Below are 18456 nucleotides of genomic sequence, written 5' to 3'. Positions count from 1 at the left end.
AAAAGTCTACAACACGGCGTATTCCCAGGTGGTCACCCAGCCAGGTACTGACGCCGCCCAACAGGACTTGACTTCGGTGATCGGACGAGAACCGGTACGTTCCCTGTGGTGTGGTCGTAGACGAAAGAAACAACTCAAACCTTGCCCAATTGCTTGGACTCTCTTTTAAGTCTCTTAGAAGGAAGGCCTTTAATTGCTGTTGTGATGAATTTCCAATTACGTCTCGGCTACTTAACCCAGAGATTCCAAAGCCAGCTAAGACTTCAAATCACAAAAGGGCGATTCTCCAATGGTCAGTCATCAAAGCCACATTCAAGAGATTGCCTCCAGTGTGCTGCTCAGTGTTGCAGTGCTGTAATCAAACAAGAAAATCTTCTAATATGCTGTCAACTTGCTGGAAAAATAATTCCAAAAAAAAAAAGACAACATTTTGAAAACAGAGGGATCAATGATGTGGAGGCGTATGGAAATCTTCTCTGAAGAGTCCAGTCCCAAAATGGGTCCAAAAGTCTACAACACGGCGTATTCCCAGGTGGTCACCCAGCCAGGTACTGACGCCGCCCAACAGGACTTGACTTCGGTGATCGGACGAGAACCGGTACGTTCCCTGTGGTGTGGTCGTAGACGAAAGAAACAACTCAAACCTTGCCCAATTGCTTGGACTCTCTTTTTAAGTCTCTTAGAAGGAAGGCCTTTAATTGCTGTTGTGATGAATTTCCAATTACGTCTCGGCTACTTAACCCAGAGATTCCAAAGCCAGCTAAGACTTCAAATCACAAAAGGGCGATTCTCCAATGGTCAGTCATCAAAGCCACATTCAAGAGATTGCCTCCAGTGTGCTGCTCAGTGTTGCAGTGCTGTAATCAAACAAGAAAATCTTCTAATATGCTGTCAACTTGCTGGAAAAATAATTCCAAAAAAAAAAAGACAACATTTTGAAAAACAGAGGGATCAATGATGTGGAGGGCGTATGGAAATCTTCTCTGAAGAGTCCAGTCCCAAAATGGGTCCAAAAGTCTACAACACGGCGTATTCCCAGGTGGTCACCCAGCCAGGTACTGACGCCGCCCAACAGGACTTGACTTCGGTGATCGGACGAGAACCGGTACGTTCCCTGTGGTGTGGTCGTAGACGAAAGAAACAACTCAAACCTTGCCCAATTGCTTGGACTCTCTTTTAAGTCTCTTAGAAGGAAGGCCTTTAATTGCTGTTGTGATGAATTTCCAATTACGTCTCGGCTACTTAACCCAGAGATTCCAAAGCCAGCTAAGACTTCAAATCACAAAAGGGCGATTCTCCAATGGTCAGTCATCAAAGCCACATTCAAGAGATTGCCTCCAGTGTGCTGCTCAGTGTTGCAGTGCTGTAATCAAACAAGAAAATCTTCTAATATGCTGTCAACTTGCTGGAAAAATAATTCCAAAAAAAAAAAGACAACATTTTGAAAACAGAGGGATCAATGATGTGGAGGCGTATGGAAATCTTCTCTGAAGAGTCCAGTCCCAAAATGGGTCCAAAAGTCTACAACACGGCGTATTCCCAGGTGGTCACCCAGCCAGGTACTGACGCCGCCCAACAGGACTTGACTTCGGTGATCGGACGAGAACCGGTACGTTCCCTGTGGTGTGGTCGTAGACGAAAGAAACAACTCAAACCTTGCCCAATTGCTTGGACTCTCTTTTAAGTCTCTTAGAAGGAAGGCCTTTAATTGCTGTTGTGATGAATTTCCAATTACGTCTCGGCTACTTAACCCAGAGATTCCAAAGCCAGCTAAGACTTCAAATCACAAAAGGGCGATTCTCCAATGGTCAGTCATCAAAGCCACATTCAAGAGATTGCCTCCAGTGTGCTGCTCAGTGTTGCAGTGCTGTAATCAAACAAGAAAATCTTCTAATATGCTGTCAACTTGCTGGAAAAATAATTCCAAAAAAAAAAAGACAACATTTTGAAAACAGAGGGATCAATGATGTGGAGGCGTATGGAAATCTTCTCTGAAGAGTCCAGTCCCAAAATGGGTCCAAAAGTCTACAACACGGCGTATTCCCAGGTGGTCACCCAGCCAGGTACTGACGCCGCCCAACAGGACTTGACTTCGGTGATCGGACGAGAACCGGTACGTTCCCTGTGGTGTGGTCGTAGACGAAAGAAACAACTCAAACCTTGCCCAATTGCTTGGACTCTCTTTTAAGTCTCTTAGAAGGAAGGCCTTTAATTGCTGTTGTGATGAATTTCCAATTACGTCTCGGCTACTTAACCCAGAGATTCCAAAGCCAGCTAAGACTTCAAATCACAAAAGGGCGATTCTCCAATGGTCAGTCATCAAAGCCACATTCAAGAGATTGCCTCCAGTGTGCTGCTCAGTGTTGCAGTGCTGTAATCAAACAAGAAAATCTTCTAATATGCTGTCAACTTGCTGGAAAAATAATTCCAAAAAAAAAAAGACAACATTTTGAAAACAGAGGGATCAATGATGTGGAGGCGTATGGAAATCTTCTCTGAAGAGTCCAGTCCCAAAATGGGTCCAAAAGTCTACAACACGGCGTATTCCCAGGTGGTCACCCAGCCAGGTACTGACGCCGCCCAACAGGACTTGACTTCGGTGATCGGACGAGAACCGGTACGTTCCCTGTGGTGTGGTCGTAGACGAAAGAAACAACTCAAACCTTGCCCAATTGCTTGGACTCTCTTTTAAGTCTCTTAGAAGGAAGGCCTTTAATTGCTGTTGTGATGAATTTCCAATTACGTCTCGGCTACTTAACCCAGAGATTCCAAAGCCAGCTAAGACTTCAAATCACAAAAGGGCGATTCTCCAATGGTCAGTCATCAAAGCCACATTCAAGAGATTGCCTCCAGTGTGCTGCTCAGTGTTGCAGTGCTGTAATCAAACAAGAAAATCTTCTAATATGCTGTCAACTTGCTGGAAAAATAATTCCAAAAAAAAAAAGACAACATTTTGAAAACAGAGGGATCAATGATGTGGAGGCGTATGGAAATCTTCTCTGAAGAGTCCAGTCCCAAAATGGGTCCAAAAGTCTACAACACGGCGTATTCCCAGGTGGTCACCCAGCCAGGTACTGACGCCGCCCAACAGGACTTGACTTCGGTGATCGGACGAGAACCGGTACGTTCCCTGTGGTGTGGTCGTAGACGAAAGAAACAACTCAAACCTTGCCCAATTGCTTGGACTCTCTTTTAAGTCTCTTAGAAGGAAGGCCTTTAATTGCTGTTGTGATGAATTTCCAATTACGTCTCGGCTACTTAACCCAGAGATTCCAAAGCCAGCTAAGACTTCAAATCACAAAAGGGCGATTCTCCAATGGTCAGTCATCAAAGCCACATTCAAGAGATTGCCTCCAGTGTGCTGCTCAGTGTTGCAGTGCTGTAATCAAACAAGAAAATCTTCTAATATGCTGTCAACTTGCTGGAAAAATAATTCCAAAAAAAAAAAGACAACATTTTGAAAACAGAGGGATCAATGATGTGGAGGCGTATGGAAATCTTCTCTGAAGAGTCCAGTCCCCAAAATGGGTCCAAAAGTCTACAACACGGCGTATTCCCAGGTGGTCACCCAGCCAGGTACTGACGCCGCCCAACAGGACTTGACTTCGGTGATCGGACGAGAACCGGTACGTTCCCTGTGGTGTGGTCGTAGACGAAAGAAACAACTCAAACCTTGCCCAATTGCTTGGACTCTCTTTTAAGTCTCTTAGAAGGAAGGCCTTTAATTGCTGTTGTGATGAATTTCCAATTACGTCTCGGCTACTTAACCCAGAGATTCCAAAGCCAGCTAAGACTTCAAATCACAAAAGGGCGATTCTCCAATGGTCAGTCATCAAAGCCACATTCAAGAGATTGCCTCCAGTGTGCTGCTCAGTGTTGCAGTGCTGTAATCAAACAAGAAAATCTTCTAATATGCTGTCAACTTGCTGGAAAAATAATTCCAAAAAAAAAAAGACAACATTTTGAAAACAGAGGGATCAATGATGTGGAGGCGTATGGAAATCTTCTCTGAAGAGTCCAGTCCCAAAATGGGTCCAAAAGTCTACAACACGGCGTATTCCCAGGTGGTCACCCAGCCAGGTACTGACGCCGCCCAACAGGACTTGACTTCGGTGATCGGACGAGAACCGGTACGTTCCCTGTGGTGTGGTCGTAGACGAAAGAAACAACTCAAACCTTGCCCAATTGCTTGGACTCTCTTTTAAGTCTCTTAGAAGGAAGGCCTTTAATTGCTGTTGTGATGAATTTCCAATTACGTCTCGGCTACTTAACCCAGAGATTCCAAAGCCAGCTAAGACTTCAAATCACAAAAGGGCGATTCTCCAATGGTCAGTCATCAAAGCCACATTCAAGAGATTGCCTCCAGTGTGCTGCTCAGTGTTGCAGTGCTGTAATCAAACAAGAAAATCTTCTAATATGCTGTCAACTTGCTGGAAAAATAATTCCAAAAAAAAAAAAGACAACATTTTGAAAACAGAGGGATCAATGATGTGGAGGCGTATGGAAATCTTCTCTGAAGAGTCCAGTCCCAAAATGGGTCCAAAAGTCTACAACACGGCGTATTCCCAGGTGGTCACCCAGCCAGGTACTGACGCCGCCCAACAGGACTTGACTTCGGTGATCGGACGAGAACCGGTACGTTCCCTGTGGTGTGGTCGTAGACGAAAGAAACAACTCAAACCTTGCCCAAATGCTTGGACTCTCTTTTAAGTCTCTTAGAAGGAAGGCCTTTAATTGCTGTTGTGATGAATTTCCAATTACGTCTCGGCTACTTAACCCAGAGATTCCAAAGCCAGCTAAGACTTCAAATCACAAAAGGGCGATTCTCCAATGGTCAGTCATCAAAGCCACATTCAAGAGATTGCCTCCAGTGTGCTGCTCAGTGTTGCAGTGCTGTAATCAAACAAGAAAATCTTCTAATATGCTGTCAACTTGCTGGAAAAATAATTCCAAAAAAAAAAGACAACATTTTGAAAACAGAGGGATCAATGATGTGGAGGCGTATGGAAATCTTCTCTGAAGAGTCCAGTCCCAAAATGGGTCCAAAGTCTACAACACGGCGTATTCCCAGGTGGTCACCCAGCCAGGTACTGACGCCGCCCAACAGGACTTGACTTCGGTGATCGGACGAGAACCGGTACGTTCCCTGTGGTGTGGTCGTAGACGAAAGAAACAACTCAAACCTTGCCCAATTGCTTGGACTCTCTTTTAAGTCTCTTAGAAGGAAGGCCTTTAATTGCTGTTGTGATGAATTTCCAATTACGTCTCGGCTACTTAACCCAGAGATTCCAAAGCCAGCTAAGACTTCAAATCACAAAAGGGCGATTCTCCAATGGTCAGTCATCAAAGCCACATTCAAGAGATTGCCTCCAGTGTGCTGCTCAGTGTTGCAGTGCTGTAATCAAACAAGAAAATCTTCTAATATGCTGTCAACTTGCTGGAAAAATAATTCCAAAAAAAAAAAGACAACATTTTGAAAACAGAGGGATCAATGATGTGGAGGCGTATGGAAATCTTCTCTGAAGAGTCCAGTCCCCAAAATGGGTCCAAAAGTCTACAACACGGCGTATTCCCAGGTGGTCACCCAGCCAGGTACTGACGCCGCCCAACAGGACTTGACTTCGGTGATCGGACGAGAACCGGTACGTTCCCTGTGGTGTGGTCGTAGACGAAAGAAACAACTCAAACCTTGCCCAATTGCTTGGACTCTCTTTTAAGTCTCTTAGAAGGAAGGCCTTTAATTGCTGTTGTGATGAATTTCCAATTACGTCTCGGCTACTTAACCCAGAGATCCAAAGCCAGCTAAGACTTCAAATCACAAAAGGGCGATTCTCCAATGGTCAGTCATCAAAGCCACATTCAAGAGATTGCCTCCAGTGTGCTGCTCAGTGTTGCAGTGCTGTAATCAAACAAGAAAATCTTCTAATATGCTGTCAACTTGCTGGAAAAATAATTCCAAAAAAAAAAGACAACATTTTGAAAACAGAGGGATCAATGATGTGGAGGCGTATGGAAATCTTCTCTGAAGAGTCCAGTCCCAAAATGGGTCCAAAAGTCTACAACACGGCGTATTCCCAGGTGGTCACCCAGCCAGGTACTGACGCCGCCCAACAGGACTTGACTTCGGTGATCGGACGAGAACCGGTACGTTCCCTGTGGTGTGGTCGTAGACGAAAGAAACAACTCAAACCTTGCCCAATTGCTTGGACTCTCTTTTAAGTCTCTTAGAAGGAAGGCCTTTAATTGCTGTTGTGATGAATTTCCAATTACGTCTCGGCTACTTAACCCAGAGATTCCAAAGCCAGCTAAGACTTCAAATCACAAAAGGGCGATTCTCCAATGGTCAGTCATCAAAGCCACATTCAAGAGATTGCCTCCAGTGTGCTGCTCAGTGTTGCAGTGCTGTAATCAAACAAGAAAATCTTCTAATATGCTGTCAACTTGCTGGAAAAATAATTCCAAAAAAAAAAAGACAACATTTTGAAAACAGAGGGATCAATGATGTGGAGGCGTATGGAAATCTTCTCTGAAGAGTCCAGTCCCAAAATGGGTCCAAAAGTCTACAACACGGCGTATTCCCAGGTGGTCACCCAGCCAGGTACTGACGCCGCCCAACAGGACTTGACTTCGGTGATCGGACGAGAACCGGTACGTTCCCTGTGGTGTGGTCGTAGACGAAAGAAACAACTCAAACCTTGCCCAATTGCTTGGACTCTCTTTTAAGTCTCTTAGAAGGAAGGCCTTTAATTGCTGTTGTGATGAATTTCCAATTACGTCTCGGCTACTTAACCCAGAGATTCCAAAGCCAGCTAAGACTTCAAATCACAAAAGGGCGATTCTCCAATGGTCAGTCATCAAAGCCACATTCAAGAGATTGCCTCCAGTGTGCTGCTCAGTGTTGCAGTGCTGTAATCAAACAAGAAAATCTTCTAATATGCTGTCAACTTGCTGGAAAAATAATTCCAAAAAAAAAAAGACAACATTTTGAAAACAGAGGGATCAATGATGTGGAGGCGTATGGAAATCTTCTCTGAAGAGTCCAGTCCCAAAATGGGTCCAAAAGTCTACAACACGGCGTATTCCCAGGTGGTCACCCAGCCAGGTACTGACGCCGCCCAACAGGACTTGACTTCGGTGATCGGACGAGAACCGGTACGTTCCCTGTGGTGTGGTCGTAGACGAAAGAAACAACTCAAACCTTGCCCAATTGCTTGGACTCTCTTTTAAGTCTCTTAGAAGGAAGGCCTTTAATTGCTGTTGTGATGAATTTCCAATTACGTCTCGGCTACTTAACCCAGAGATTCCAAAGCCAGCTAAGACTTCAAATCACAAAAGGGCGATTCTCCAATGGTCAGTCATCAAAGCCACATTCAAGAGATTGCCTCCAGTGTGCTGCTCAGTGTTGCAGTGCTGTAATCAAACAAGAAAATCTTCTAATATGCTGTCAACTTGCTGGAAAAATAATTCCAAAAAAAAAAAGACAACATTTTGAAAACAGAGGGATCAATGATGTGGAGGCGTATGGAAATCTTCTCTGAAGAGTCCAGTCCCAAAATGGGTCCAAAAGTCTACAACACGGCGTATTCCCAGGTGGTCACCCAGCCAGGTACTGACGCCGCCCAACAGGACTTGACTTCGGTGATCGGACGAGAACCGGTACGTTCCCTGTGGTGTGGTCGTAGACGAAAGAAACAACTCAAACCTTGCCCAATTGCTTGGACTCTCTTTTAAGTCTCTTAGAAGGAAGGCCTTTAATTGCTGTTGTGATGAATTTCCAATTACGTCTCGGCTACTTAACCCAGAGATTCCAAAGCCAGCTAAGACTTCAAATCACAAAAGGGCGATTCTCCAATGGTCAGTCATCAAAGCCACATTCAAGAGATTGCCTCCAGTGTGCTGCTCAGTGTTGCAGTGCTGTAATCAAACAAGAAAATCTTCTAATATGCTGTCAACTTGCTGGAAAAATAATTCCAAAAAAAAAAAGACAACATTTTGAAAACAGAGGGATCAATGATGTGGAGGCGTATGGAAATCTTCTCTGAAGAGTCCAGTCCCAAAATGGGTCCAAAAGTCTACAACACGGCGTATTCCCAGGTGGTCACCCAGCCAGGTACTGACGCCGCCCAACAGGACTTGACTTCGGTGATCGGACGAGAACCGGTACGTTCCCTGTGGTGTGGTCGTAGACGAAAGAAACAACTCAAACCTTGCCCAATTGCTTGGACTCTCTTTTAAGTCTCTTAGAAGGAAGGCCTTTAATTGCTGTTGTGATGAATTTCCAATTACGTCTCGGCTACTTAACCCAGAGATTCCAAAGCCAGCTAAGACTTCAAATCACAAAAGGGCGATTCTCCAATGGTCAGTCATCAAAGCCACATTCAAGAGATTGCCTCCAGTGTGCTGCTCAGTGTTGCAGTGCTGTAATCAAACAAGAAAATCTTCTAATATGCTGTCAACTTGCTGGAAAAATAATTCCAAAAAAAAAAAGACAACATTTTGAAAACAGAGGGATCAATGATGTGGAGGCGTATGGAAATCTTCTCTGAAGAGTCCAGTCCCAAAATGGGTCCAAAAGTCTACAACACGGCGTATTCCCAGGTGGTCACCCAGCCAGGTACTGACGCCGCCCAACAGGACTTGACTTCGGTGATCGGACGAGAACCGGTACGTTCCCTGTGGTGTGGTCGTAGACGAAAGAAACAACTCAAACCTTGCCCAATTGCTTGGACTCTCTTTTAAGTCTCTTAGAAGGAAGGCCTTTAATTGCTGTTGTGATGAATTTCCAATTACGTCTCGGCTACTTAACCCAGAGATTCCAAAGCCAGCTAAGACTTCAAATCACAAAAGGGCGATTCTCCAATGGTCAGTCATCAAAGCCACATTCAAGAGATTGCCTCCAGTGTGCTGCTCAGTGTTGCAGTGCTGTAATCAAACAAGAAAATCTTCTAATATGCTGTCAACTTGCTGGAAAAATAATTCCAAAAAAAAAAAGACAACATTTTGAAAACAGAGGGATCAATGATGTGGAGGCGTATGGAAATCTTCTCTGAAGAGTCCAGTCCCAAAATGGGTCCAAAAGTCTACAACACGGCGTATTCCCAGGTGGTCACCCAGCCAGGTACTGACGCCGCCCAACAGGACTTGACTTCGGTGATCGGACGAGAACCGGTACGTTCCCTGTGGTGTGGTCGTAGACGAAAGAAACAACTCAAACCTTGCCCAATTGCTTGGACTCTCTTTTAAGTCTCTTAGAAGGAAGGCCTTTAATTGCTGTTGTGATGAATTTCCAATTACGTCTCGGCTACTTAACCCAGAGATTCCAAAGCCAGCTAAGACTTCAAATCACAAAAGGGCGATTCTCCAATGGTCAGTCATCAAAGCCACATTCAAGAGATTGCCTCCAGTGTGCTGCTCAGTGTTGCAGTGCTGTAATCAAACAAGAAAATCTTCTAATATGCTGTCAACTTGCTGGAAAAATAATTCCAAAAAAAAAAAGACAACATTTTGAAAACAGAGGGATCAATGATGTGGAGGCGTATGGAAATCTTCTCTGAAGAGTCCAGTCCCAAAATGGGTCCAAAAGTCTACAACACGGCGTATTCCCAGGTGGTCACCCAGCCAGGTACTGACGCCGCCCAACAGGACTTGACTTCGGTGATCGGACGAGAACCGGTACGTTCCCTGTGGTGTGGTCGTAGACGAAAGAAACAACTCAAACCTTGCCCAATTGCTTGGACTCTCTTTTAAGTCTCTTAGAAGGAAGGCCTTTAATTGCTGTTGTGATGAATTTCCAATTACGTCTCGGCTACTTAACCCAGAGATTCCAAAGCCAGCTAAGACTTCAAATCACAAAAGGGCGATTCTCCAATGGTCAGTCATCAAAGCCACATTCAAGAGATTGCCTCCAGTGTGCTGCTCAGTGTTGCAGTGCTGTAATCAAACAAGAAAATCTTCTAATATGCTGTCAACTTGCTGGAAAAATAATTCCAAAAAAAAAAAGACAACATTTTGAAAACAGAGGGATCAATGATGTGGAGGCGTATGGAAATCTTCTCTGAAGAGTCCAGTCCCAAAATGGGTCCAAAAGTCTACAACACGGCGTATTCCCAGGTGGTCACCCAGCCAGGTACTGACGCCGCCCAACAGGACTTGACTTCGGTGATCGGACGAGAACCGGTACGTTCCCTGTGGTGTGGTCGTAGACGAAAGAAACAACTCAAACCTTGCCCAATTGCTTGGACTCTCTTTTAAGTCTCTTAGAAGGAAGGCCTTTAATTGCTGTTGTGATGAATTTCCAATTACGTCTCGGCTACTTAACCCAGAGATTCCAAAGCCAGCTAAGACTTCAAATCACAAAAGGGCGATTCTCCAATGGTCAGTCATCAAAGCCACATTCAAGAGATTGCCTCCAGTGTGCTGCTCAGTGTTGCAGTGCTGTAATCAAACAAGAAAATCTTCTAATATGCTGTCAACTTGCTGGAAAAATAATTCCAAAAAAAAAAAGACAACATTTTGAAAACAGAGGGATCAATGATGTGGAGGCGTATGGAAATCTTCTCTGAAGAGTCCAGTCCCAAAATGGGTCCAAAAGTCTACAACACGGCGTATTCCCAGGTGGTCACCCAGCCAGGTACTGACGCCGCCCAACAGGACTTGACTTCGGTGATCGGACGAGAACCGGTACGTTCCCTGTGGTGTGGTCGTAGACGAAAGAAACAACTCAAACCTTGCCCAATTGCTTGGACTCTCTTTTAAGTCTCTTAGAAGGAAGGCCTTTAATTGCTGTTGTGATGAATTTCCAATTACGTCTCGGCTACTTAACCCAGAGATTCCAAAGCCAGCTAAGACTTCAAATCACAAAAGGGCGATTCTCCAATGGTCAGTCATCAAAGCCACATTCAAGAGATTGCCTCCAGTGTGCTGCTCAGTGTTGCAGTGCTGTAATCAAACAAGAAAATCTTCTAATATGCTGTCAACTTGCTGGAAAAATAATTCCAAAAAAAAAAAGACAACATTTTGAAAACAGAGGGATCAATGATGTGGAGGCGTATGGAAATCTTCTCTGAAGAGTCCAGTCCCAAAATGGGTCCAAAAGTCTACAACACGGCGTATTCCCAGGTGGTCACCCAGCCAGGTACTGACGCCGCCCAACAGGACTTGACTTCGGTGATCGGACGAGAACCGGTACGTTCCCTGTGGTGTGGTCGTAGACGAAAGAAACAACTCAAACCTTGCCCAATTGCTTGGACTCTCTTTTAAGTCTCTTAGAAGGAAGGCCTTTAATTGCTGTTGTGATGAATTTCCAATTACGTCTCGGCTACTTAACCCAGAGATTCCAAAGCCAGCTAAGACTTCAAATCACAAAAGGGCGATTCTCCAATGGTCAGTCATCAAAGCCACATTCAAGAGATTGCCTCCAGTGTGCTGCTCAGTGTTGCAGTGCTGTAATCAAACAAGAAAATCTTCTAATATGCTGTCAACTTGCTGGAAAAATAATTCCAAAAAAAAAAAGACAACATTTTGAAAACAGAGGGATCAATGATGTGGAGGCGTATGGAAATCTTCTCTGAAGAGTCCAGTCCCAAAATGGGTCCAAAAGTCTACAACACGGCGTATTCCCAGGTGGTCACCCAGCCAGGTACTGACGCCGCCCAACAGGACTTGACTTCGGTGATCGGACGAGAACCGGTACGTTCCCTGTGGTGTGGTCGTAGACGAAAGAAACAACTCAAACCTTGCCCAATTGCTTGGACTCTCTTTTAAGTCTCTTAGAAGGAAGGCCTTTAATTGCTGTTGTGATGAATTTCCAATTACGTCTCGGCTACTTAACCCAGAGATTCCAAAGCCAGCTAAGACTTCAAATCACAAAAGGGCGATTCTCCAATGGTCAGTCATCAAAGCCACATTCAAGAGATTGCCTCCAGTGTGCTGCTCAGTGTTGCAGTGCTGTAATCAAACAAGAAAATCTTCTAATATGCTGTCAACTTGCTGGAAAAATAATTCCAAAAAAAAAAAGACAACATTTTGAAAACAGAGGGATCAATGATGTGGAGGCGTATGGAAATCTTCTCTGAAGAGTCCAGTCCCAAAATGGGTCCAAAAGTCTACAACACGGCGTATTCCCAGGTGGTCACCCAGCCAGGTACTGACGCCGCCCAACAGGACTTGACTTCGGTGATCGGACGAGAACCGGTACGTTCCCTGTGGTGTGGTCGTAGACGAAAGAAACAACTCAAACCTTGCCCAATTGCTTGGACTCTCTTTTAAGTCTCTTAGAAGGAAGGCCTTTAATTGCTGTTGTGATGAATTTCCAATTACGTCTCGGCTACTTAACCCAGAGATTCCAAAGCCAGCTAAGACTTCAAATCACAAAAGGGCGATTCTCCAATGGTCAGTCATCAAAGCCACATTCAAGAGATTGCCTCCAGTGTGCTGCTCAGTGTTGCAGTGCTGTAATCAAACAAGAAAATCTTCTAATATGCTGTCAACTTGCTGGAAAAATAATTCCAAAAAAAAAAAGACAACATTTTGAAAACAGAGGGATCAATGATGTGGAGGCGTATGGAAATCTTCTCTGAAGAGTCCAGTCCCAAAATGGGTCCAAAAGTCTACAACACGGCGTATTCCCAGGTGGTCACCCAGCCAGGTACTGACGCCGCCCAACAGGACTTGACTTCGGTGATCGGACGAGAACCGGTACGTTCCCTGTGGTGTGGTCGTAGACGAAAGAAACAACTCAAACCTTGCCCAATTGCTTGGACTCTCTTTTAAGTCTCTTAGAAGGAAGGCCTTTAATTGCTGTTGTGATGAATTTCCAATTACGTCTCGGCTACTTAACCCAGAGATTCCAAAGCCAGCTAAGACTTCAAATCACAAAAGGGCGATTCTCCAATGGTCAGTCATCAAAGCCACATTCAAGAGATTGCCTCCAGTGTGCTGCTCAGTGTTGCAGTGCTGTAATCAAACAAGAAAATCTTCTAATATGCTGTCAACTTGCTGGAAAAATAATTCCAAAAAAAAAAAGACAACATTTTGAAAACAGAGGGATCAATGATGTGGAGGCGTATGGAAATCTTCTCTGAAGAGTCCAGTCCCAAAATGGGTCCAAAAGTCTACAACACGGCGTATTCCCAGGTGGTCACCCAGCCAGGTACTGACGCCGCCCAACAGGACTTGACTTCGGTGATCGGACGAGAACCGGTACGTTCCCTGTGGTGTGGTCGTAGACGAAAGAAACAACTCAAACCTTGCCCAATTGCTTGGACTCTCTTTTAAGTCTCTTAGAAGGAAGGCCTTTAATTGCTGTTGTGATGAATTTCCAATTACGTCTCGGCTACTTAACCCAGAGATTCCAAAGCCAGCTAAGACTTCAAATCACAAAAGGGCGATTCTCCAATGGTCAGTCATCAAAGCCACATTCAAGAGATTGCCTCCAGTGTGCTGCTCAGTGTTGCAGTGCTGTAATCAAACAAGAAAATCTTCTAATATGCTGTCAACTTGCTGGAAAAATAATTCCAAAAAAAAAAAGACAACATTTTGAAAACAGAGGGATCAATGATGTGGAGGCGTATGGAAATCTTCTCTGAAGAGTCCAGTCCCAAAATGGGTCCAAAAGTCTACAACACGGCGTATTCCCAGGTGGTCACCCAGCCAGGTACTGACGCCGCCCAACAGGACTTGACTTCGGTGATCGGACGAGAACCGGTACGTTCCCTGTGGTGTGGTCGTAGACGAAAGAAACAACTCAAACCTTGCCCAATTGCTTGGACTCTCTTTTAAGTCTCTTAGAAGGAAGGCCTTTAATTGCTGTTGTGATGAATTTCCAATTACGTCTCGGCTACTTAACCCAGAGATTCCAAAGCCAGCTAAGACTTCAAATCACAAAAGGGCGATTCTCCAATGGTCAGTCATCAAAGCCACATTCAAGAGATTGCCTCCAGTGTGCTGCTCAGTGTTGCAGTGCTGTAATCAAACAAGAAAATCTTCTAATATGCTGTCAACTTGCTGGAAAAATAATTCCAAAAAAAAAAAGACAACATTTTGAAAACAGAGGGATCAATGATGTGGAGGCGTATGGAAATCTTCTCTGAAGAGTCCAGTCCCAAAATGGGTCCAAAAATCTACAACACGGCGTATTCCCAGGTGGTCACCCAGCCAGGTACTGACGCCGCCCAACAGGACTTGACTTCGGTGATCGGACGAGAACCGGTACGTTCCCTGTGGTGTGGTCGTAGACGAAAGAAACAACTCAAACCTTGCCCAATTGCTTGGACTCTCTTTTAAGTCTCTTAGAAGGAAGGCCTTTAATTGCTGTTGTGATGAATTTCCAATTACGTCTCGGCTACTTAACCCAGAGATTCCAAAGCCAGCTAAGACTTCAAATCACAAAAGGGCGATTCTCCAATGGTCAGTCATCAAAGCCACATTCAAGAGATTGCCTCCAGTGTGCTGCTCAGTGTTGCAGTGCTGTAATCAAACAAGAAAATCTTCTAATATGCTGTCAACTTGCTGGAAAAATAATTCCAAAAAAAAAAAGACAACATTTTGAAAACAGAGGGATCAATGATGTGGAGGCGTATGGAAATCTTCTCTGAAGAGTCCAGTCCCAAAATGGGTCCAAAAGTCTACAACACGGCGTATTCCCAGGTGGTCACCCAGCCAGGTACTGACGCCGCCCAACAGGACTTGACTTCGGTGATCGGACGAGAACCGGTACGTTCCCTGTGGTGTGGTCGTAGACGAAAGAAACAACTCAAACCTTGCCCAATTGCTTGGACTCTCTTTTAAGTCTCTTAGAAGGAAGGCCTTTAATTGCTGTTGTGATGAATTTCCAATTACGTCTCGGCTACTTAACCCAGAGATTCCAAAGCCAGCTAAGACTTCAAATCACAAAAGGGCGATTCTCCAATGGTCAGTCATCAAAGCCACATTCAAGAGATTGCCTCCAGTGTGCTGCTCAGTGTTGCAGTGCTGTAATCAAACAAGAAAATCTTCTAATATGCTGTCAACTTGCTGGAAAAATAATTCCAAAAAAAAAAAGACAACATTTTGAAAACAGAGGGATCAATGATGTGGAGGCGTATGGAAATCTTCTCTGAAGAGTCCAGTCCCAAAATGGGTCCAAAAGTCTACAACACGGCGTATTCCCAGGTGGTCACCCAGCCAGGTACTGACGCCGCCCAACAGGACTTGACTTCGGTGATCGGACGAGAACCGGTACGTTCCCTGTGGTGTGGTCGTAGACGAAAGAAACAACTCAAACCTTGCCCAATTGCTTGGACTCTCTTTTAAGTCTCTTAGAAGGAAGGCCTTTAATTGCTGTTGTGATGAATTTCCAATTACGTCTCGGCTACTTAACCCAGAGATTCCAAAGCCAGCTAAGACTTCAAATCACAAAAGGGCGATTCTCCAATGGTCAGTCATCAAAGCCACATTCAAGAGATTGCCTCCAGTGTGCTGCTCAGTGTTGCAGTGCTGTAATCAAACAAGAAAATCTTCTAATATGCTGTCAACTTGCTGGAAAAATAATTCCAAAAAAAAAAAGACAACATTTTGAAAACAGAGGGATCAATGATGTGGAGGCGTATGGAAATCTTCTCTGAAGAGTCCAGTCCCAAAATGGGTCCAAAAGTCTACAACACGGCGTATTCCCAGGTGGTCACCCAGCCAGGTACTGACGCCGCCCAACAGGACTTGACTTCGGTGATCGGACGAGAACCGGTACGTTCCCTGTGGTGTGGTCGTAGACGAAAGAAACAACTCAAACCTTGCCCAATTGCTTGGACTCTCTTTTAAGTCTCTTAGAAGGAAGGCCTTTAATTGCTGTTGTGATGAATTTCCAATTACGTCTCGGCTACTTAACCCAGAGATTCCAAAGCCAGCTAAGACTTCAAATCACAAAAGGGCGATTCTCCAATGGTCAGTCATCAAAGCCACATTCAAGAGATTGCCTCCAGTGTGCTGCTCAGTGTTGCAGTGCTGTAATCAAACAAGAAAATCTTCTAATATGCTGTCAACTTGCTGGAAAAATAATTCCAAAAAAAAAAAGACAACATTTTGAAAACAGAGGGATCAATGATGTGGAGGCGTATGGAAATCTTCTCTGAAGAGTCCAGTCCCAAAATGGGTCCAAAAGTCTACAACACGGCGTATTCCCAGGTGGTCACCCAGCCAGGTACTGACGCCGCCCAACAGGACTTGACTTCGGTGATCGGACGAGAACCGGTACGTTCCCTGTGGTGTGGTCGTAGACGAAAGAAACAACTCAAACCTTGCCCAATTGCTTGGACTCTCTTTTAAGTCTCTTAGAAGGAAGGCCTTTAATTGCTGTTGTGATGAATTTCCAATTACGTCTCGGCTACTTAACCCAGAGATTCCAAAGCCAGCTAAGACTTCAAATCACAAAAGGGCGATTCTCCAATGGTCAGTCATCAAAGCCACATTCAAGAGATTGCCTCCAGTGTGCTGCTCAGTGTTGCAGTGCTGTAATCAAACAAGAAAATCTTCTAATATGCTGTCAACTTGCTGGAAAAATAATTCAAAAAAAAAAAGACAACATTTTGAAAACAGAGGGATCAATGATGTGGAGGCGTATGGAAATCTTCTCTGAAGAGTCCAGTCCCAAAATGGGTCCAAAAGTCTACAACACGGCGTATTCCCAGGTGGTCACCCAGCCAGGTACTGACGCCGCCCAACAGGACTTGACTTCGGTGATCGGACGAGAACCGGTACGTTCCCTGTGGTGTGGTCGTAGACGAAAGAAACAACTCAAACCTTGCCCAATTGCTTGGACTCTCTTTTAAGTCTCTTAGAAGGAAGGCCTTTAATTGCTGTTGTGATGAATTTCCAATTACGTCTCGGCTACTTAACCCAGAGATTCCAAAGCCAGCTAAGACTTCAAATCACAAAAGGGCGATTCTCCAATGGTCAGTCATCAAAGCCACATTCAAGAGATTGCCTCCAGTGTGCTGCTCAGTGTTGCAGTGCTGTAATCAAACAAGAAAATCTTCTAATATGCTGTCAACTTGCTGGAAAAATAATTCAAAAAAAAAAAGACAACATTTTGAAAACAGAGGGATCAATGATGTGGAGGCGTATGGAAATCTTCTCTGAAGAGTCCAGTCCCAAAATGGGTCCAAAAGTCTACAACACGGCGTATTCCCAGGTGGTCACCCAGCCAGGTACTGACGCCGCCCAACAGGACTTGACTTCGGTGATCGGACGAGAACCGGTACGTTCCCTGTGGTGTGGTCGTAGACGAAAGAAACAACTCAAACCTTGCCCAATTGCTTGGACTCTCTTTTAAGTCTCTTAGAAGGAAGGCCTTTAATTGCTGTTGTGATGAATTTCCAATTACGTCTCGGCTACTTAACCCAGAGATTCCAAAGCCAGCTAAGACTTCAAATCACAAAAGGGCGATTCTCCAATGGTCAGTCATCAAAGCCACATTCAAGAGATTGCCTCCAGTGTGCTGCTCAGTGTTGCAGTGCTGTAATCAAACAAGAAAATCTTCTAATATGCTGTCAACTTGCTGGAAAAATAATTCAAAAAAAAAAAGACAACATTTTGAAAACAGAGGGATCAATGATGTGGAGGCGTATGGAAATCTTCTCTGAAGAGTCCAGTCCCAAAATGGGTCCAAAAGTCTACAACACGGCGTATTCCCAGGTGGTCACCCAGCCAGGTACTGACGCCGCCCAACAGGACTTGACTTCGGTGATCGGACGAGAACCGGTACGTTCCCTGTGGTGTGGTCGTAGACGAAAGAAACAACTCAAACCTTGCCCAATTGCTTGGACTCTCTTTTAAGTCTCTTAGAAGGAAGGCCTTTAATTGCTGTTGTGATGAATTTCCAATTACGTCTCGGCTACTTAACCCAGAGATTCCAAAGCCAGCTAAGACTTCAAATCACAAAAGGGCGATTCTCCAATGGTCAGTCATCAAAGCCACATTCAAGAGATTGCCTCCAGTGTGCTGCTCAGTGTTGCAGTGCTGTAATCAAACAAGAAAATCTTCTAATATGCTGTCAACTTGCTGGAAAAATAATTCAAAAAAAAAAAGACAACATTTTGAAAACAGAGGGATCAATGATGTGGAGGCGTATGGAAATCTTCTCTGAAGAGTCCAGTCCCAAAATGGGTCCAAAAGTCTACAACACGGCGTATTCCCAGGTGGTCACCCAGCCAGGTACTGACGCCGCCCAACAGGACTTGACTTCGGTGATCGGACGAGAACCGGTACGTTCCCTGTGGTGTGGTCGTAGACGAAAGAAACAACTCAAACCTTGCCCAATTGCTTGGACTCTCTTTTAAGTCTCTTAGAAGGAAGGCCTTTAATTGCTGTTGTGATGAATTTCCAATTACGTCTCGGCTACTTAACCCAGAGATTCCAAAGCCAGCTAAGACTTCAAATCACAAAAGGGCGATTCTCCAATGGTCAGTCATCAAAGCCACATTC

The 18456-nt window shown here is 44.7% G+C and overlaps 37 non-coding genes across 37 annotated transcripts; all 37 read right to left on the bottom strand.

Moving 5' to 3' along the window:
• Window positions 1-3: 3 nt before the first annotated feature.
• LOC145473897 (5S ribosomal RNA) lies at window positions 4-122 on the bottom strand. The gene has a single exon (XR_014044998.1). It is a non-coding gene; the product is annotated as a 5S ribosomal RNA (ribosomal RNA).
• Window positions 123-507: 385 nt separating this feature from the next.
• LOC145473895 (5S ribosomal RNA) lies at window positions 508-626 on the bottom strand. Its single transcript, XR_014044996.1, has one exon. It is a non-coding gene; the product is annotated as a 5S ribosomal RNA (ribosomal RNA).
• A 388-nt stretch (window positions 627-1014) lies between these two features.
• Window positions 1015-1133, bottom strand: LOC145473894 (5S ribosomal RNA). Its single transcript, XR_014044995.1, has one exon. It is a non-coding gene; the product is annotated as a 5S ribosomal RNA (ribosomal RNA).
• Window positions 1134-1518: 385 nt separating this feature from the next.
• LOC145473893 (5S ribosomal RNA) lies at window positions 1519-1637 on the bottom strand. Its single transcript, XR_014044994.1, has one exon. It is a non-coding gene; the product is annotated as a 5S ribosomal RNA (ribosomal RNA).
• Window positions 1638-2022: 385 nt separating this feature from the next.
• On the bottom strand, window positions 2023-2141 carry LOC145473892 (5S ribosomal RNA). Its single transcript, XR_014044993.1, has one exon. It is a non-coding gene; the product is annotated as a 5S ribosomal RNA (ribosomal RNA).
• Window positions 2142-2526: 385 nt separating this feature from the next.
• Window positions 2527-2645, bottom strand: LOC145473891 (5S ribosomal RNA). The gene has a single exon (XR_014044992.1). It is a non-coding gene; the product is annotated as a 5S ribosomal RNA (ribosomal RNA).
• A 385-nt stretch (window positions 2646-3030) lies between these two features.
• On the bottom strand, window positions 3031-3149 carry LOC145473890 (5S ribosomal RNA). Its single transcript, XR_014044991.1, has one exon. It is a non-coding gene; the product is annotated as a 5S ribosomal RNA (ribosomal RNA).
• A 386-nt stretch (window positions 3150-3535) lies between these two features.
• On the bottom strand, window positions 3536-3654 carry LOC145473889 (5S ribosomal RNA). The gene has a single exon (XR_014044990.1). It is a non-coding gene; the product is annotated as a 5S ribosomal RNA (ribosomal RNA).
• Window positions 3655-4039: 385 nt separating this feature from the next.
• LOC145473888 (5S ribosomal RNA) lies at window positions 4040-4158 on the bottom strand. The gene has a single exon (XR_014044989.1). It is a non-coding gene; the product is annotated as a 5S ribosomal RNA (ribosomal RNA).
• Window positions 4159-4544: 386 nt separating this feature from the next.
• LOC145473887 (5S ribosomal RNA) lies at window positions 4545-4663 on the bottom strand. The gene has a single exon (XR_014044988.1). It is a non-coding gene; the product is annotated as a 5S ribosomal RNA (ribosomal RNA).
• Window positions 4664-5046: 383 nt separating this feature from the next.
• On the bottom strand, window positions 5047-5165 carry LOC145473886 (5S ribosomal RNA). The gene has a single exon (XR_014044987.1). It is a non-coding gene; the product is annotated as a 5S ribosomal RNA (ribosomal RNA).
• Window positions 5166-5551: 386 nt separating this feature from the next.
• LOC145473884 (5S ribosomal RNA) lies at window positions 5552-5670 on the bottom strand. Its single transcript, XR_014044985.1, has one exon. It is a non-coding gene; the product is annotated as a 5S ribosomal RNA (ribosomal RNA).
• A 383-nt stretch (window positions 5671-6053) lies between these two features.
• LOC145473883 (5S ribosomal RNA) lies at window positions 6054-6172 on the bottom strand. The gene has a single exon (XR_014044984.1). It is a non-coding gene; the product is annotated as a 5S ribosomal RNA (ribosomal RNA).
• A 385-nt stretch (window positions 6173-6557) lies between these two features.
• On the bottom strand, window positions 6558-6676 carry LOC145473882 (5S ribosomal RNA). Its single transcript, XR_014044983.1, has one exon. It is a non-coding gene; the product is annotated as a 5S ribosomal RNA (ribosomal RNA).
• A 385-nt stretch (window positions 6677-7061) lies between these two features.
• On the bottom strand, window positions 7062-7180 carry LOC145473881 (5S ribosomal RNA). Its single transcript, XR_014044982.1, has one exon. It is a non-coding gene; the product is annotated as a 5S ribosomal RNA (ribosomal RNA).
• A 385-nt stretch (window positions 7181-7565) lies between these two features.
• Window positions 7566-7684, bottom strand: LOC145473880 (5S ribosomal RNA). Its single transcript, XR_014044981.1, has one exon. It is a non-coding gene; the product is annotated as a 5S ribosomal RNA (ribosomal RNA).
• Window positions 7685-8069: 385 nt separating this feature from the next.
• Window positions 8070-8188, bottom strand: LOC145473879 (5S ribosomal RNA). Its single transcript, XR_014044980.1, has one exon. It is a non-coding gene; the product is annotated as a 5S ribosomal RNA (ribosomal RNA).
• A 385-nt stretch (window positions 8189-8573) lies between these two features.
• Window positions 8574-8692, bottom strand: LOC145473878 (5S ribosomal RNA). Its single transcript, XR_014044979.1, has one exon. It is a non-coding gene; the product is annotated as a 5S ribosomal RNA (ribosomal RNA).
• Window positions 8693-9077: 385 nt separating this feature from the next.
• LOC145473877 (5S ribosomal RNA) lies at window positions 9078-9196 on the bottom strand. Its single transcript, XR_014044978.1, has one exon. It is a non-coding gene; the product is annotated as a 5S ribosomal RNA (ribosomal RNA).
• A 385-nt stretch (window positions 9197-9581) lies between these two features.
• Window positions 9582-9700, bottom strand: LOC145473876 (5S ribosomal RNA). Its single transcript, XR_014044977.1, has one exon. It is a non-coding gene; the product is annotated as a 5S ribosomal RNA (ribosomal RNA).
• A 385-nt stretch (window positions 9701-10085) lies between these two features.
• LOC145473875 (5S ribosomal RNA) lies at window positions 10086-10204 on the bottom strand. Its single transcript, XR_014044976.1, has one exon. It is a non-coding gene; the product is annotated as a 5S ribosomal RNA (ribosomal RNA).
• A 385-nt stretch (window positions 10205-10589) lies between these two features.
• LOC145473873 (5S ribosomal RNA) lies at window positions 10590-10708 on the bottom strand. The gene has a single exon (XR_014044974.1). It is a non-coding gene; the product is annotated as a 5S ribosomal RNA (ribosomal RNA).
• Window positions 10709-11093: 385 nt separating this feature from the next.
• LOC145473872 (5S ribosomal RNA) lies at window positions 11094-11212 on the bottom strand. Its single transcript, XR_014044973.1, has one exon. It is a non-coding gene; the product is annotated as a 5S ribosomal RNA (ribosomal RNA).
• A 385-nt stretch (window positions 11213-11597) lies between these two features.
• LOC145473871 (5S ribosomal RNA) lies at window positions 11598-11716 on the bottom strand. The gene has a single exon (XR_014044972.1). It is a non-coding gene; the product is annotated as a 5S ribosomal RNA (ribosomal RNA).
• A 385-nt stretch (window positions 11717-12101) lies between these two features.
• Window positions 12102-12220, bottom strand: LOC145473869 (5S ribosomal RNA). Its single transcript, XR_014044971.1, has one exon. It is a non-coding gene; the product is annotated as a 5S ribosomal RNA (ribosomal RNA).
• Window positions 12221-12605: 385 nt separating this feature from the next.
• LOC145473868 (5S ribosomal RNA) lies at window positions 12606-12724 on the bottom strand. The gene has a single exon (XR_014044970.1). It is a non-coding gene; the product is annotated as a 5S ribosomal RNA (ribosomal RNA).
• A 385-nt stretch (window positions 12725-13109) lies between these two features.
• Window positions 13110-13228, bottom strand: LOC145473867 (5S ribosomal RNA). Its single transcript, XR_014044969.1, has one exon. It is a non-coding gene; the product is annotated as a 5S ribosomal RNA (ribosomal RNA).
• Window positions 13229-13613: 385 nt separating this feature from the next.
• Window positions 13614-13732, bottom strand: LOC145473866 (5S ribosomal RNA). The gene has a single exon (XR_014044968.1). It is a non-coding gene; the product is annotated as a 5S ribosomal RNA (ribosomal RNA).
• A 385-nt stretch (window positions 13733-14117) lies between these two features.
• LOC145473898 (5S ribosomal RNA) lies at window positions 14118-14236 on the bottom strand. The gene has a single exon (XR_014044999.1). It is a non-coding gene; the product is annotated as a 5S ribosomal RNA (ribosomal RNA).
• Window positions 14237-14621: 385 nt separating this feature from the next.
• On the bottom strand, window positions 14622-14740 carry LOC145473865 (5S ribosomal RNA). The gene has a single exon (XR_014044967.1). It is a non-coding gene; the product is annotated as a 5S ribosomal RNA (ribosomal RNA).
• Window positions 14741-15125: 385 nt separating this feature from the next.
• LOC145473864 (5S ribosomal RNA) lies at window positions 15126-15244 on the bottom strand. The gene has a single exon (XR_014044966.1). It is a non-coding gene; the product is annotated as a 5S ribosomal RNA (ribosomal RNA).
• A 385-nt stretch (window positions 15245-15629) lies between these two features.
• Window positions 15630-15748, bottom strand: LOC145473863 (5S ribosomal RNA). The gene has a single exon (XR_014044965.1). It is a non-coding gene; the product is annotated as a 5S ribosomal RNA (ribosomal RNA).
• A 385-nt stretch (window positions 15749-16133) lies between these two features.
• On the bottom strand, window positions 16134-16252 carry LOC145473899 (5S ribosomal RNA). Its single transcript, XR_014045000.1, has one exon. It is a non-coding gene; the product is annotated as a 5S ribosomal RNA (ribosomal RNA).
• Window positions 16253-16636: 384 nt separating this feature from the next.
• Window positions 16637-16755, bottom strand: LOC145473896 (5S ribosomal RNA). Its single transcript, XR_014044997.1, has one exon. It is a non-coding gene; the product is annotated as a 5S ribosomal RNA (ribosomal RNA).
• Window positions 16756-17139: 384 nt separating this feature from the next.
• On the bottom strand, window positions 17140-17258 carry LOC145473885 (5S ribosomal RNA). The gene has a single exon (XR_014044986.1). It is a non-coding gene; the product is annotated as a 5S ribosomal RNA (ribosomal RNA).
• A 384-nt stretch (window positions 17259-17642) lies between these two features.
• LOC145473874 (5S ribosomal RNA) lies at window positions 17643-17761 on the bottom strand. The gene has a single exon (XR_014044975.1). It is a non-coding gene; the product is annotated as a 5S ribosomal RNA (ribosomal RNA).
• A 384-nt stretch (window positions 17762-18145) lies between these two features.
• On the bottom strand, window positions 18146-18264 carry LOC145473862 (5S ribosomal RNA). Its single transcript, XR_014044964.1, has one exon. It is a non-coding gene; the product is annotated as a 5S ribosomal RNA (ribosomal RNA).
• Between the last annotated feature and the right edge of the window lie 192 nt (window positions 18265-18456).

Source organism: Orbicella franksi, unplaced genomic scaffold (genome assembly GCF_964199315.1).
Source record: "Orbicella franksi unplaced genomic scaffold, jaOrbFran1.1 SCAFFOLD_577, whole genome shotgun sequence".
Classification (NCBI taxonomy): Eukaryota; Metazoa; Cnidaria; class Anthozoa; order Scleractinia; family Merulinidae; genus Orbicella; species Orbicella franksi.
This window is presented reverse-complemented; position numbering and strand designations above follow the sequence as displayed.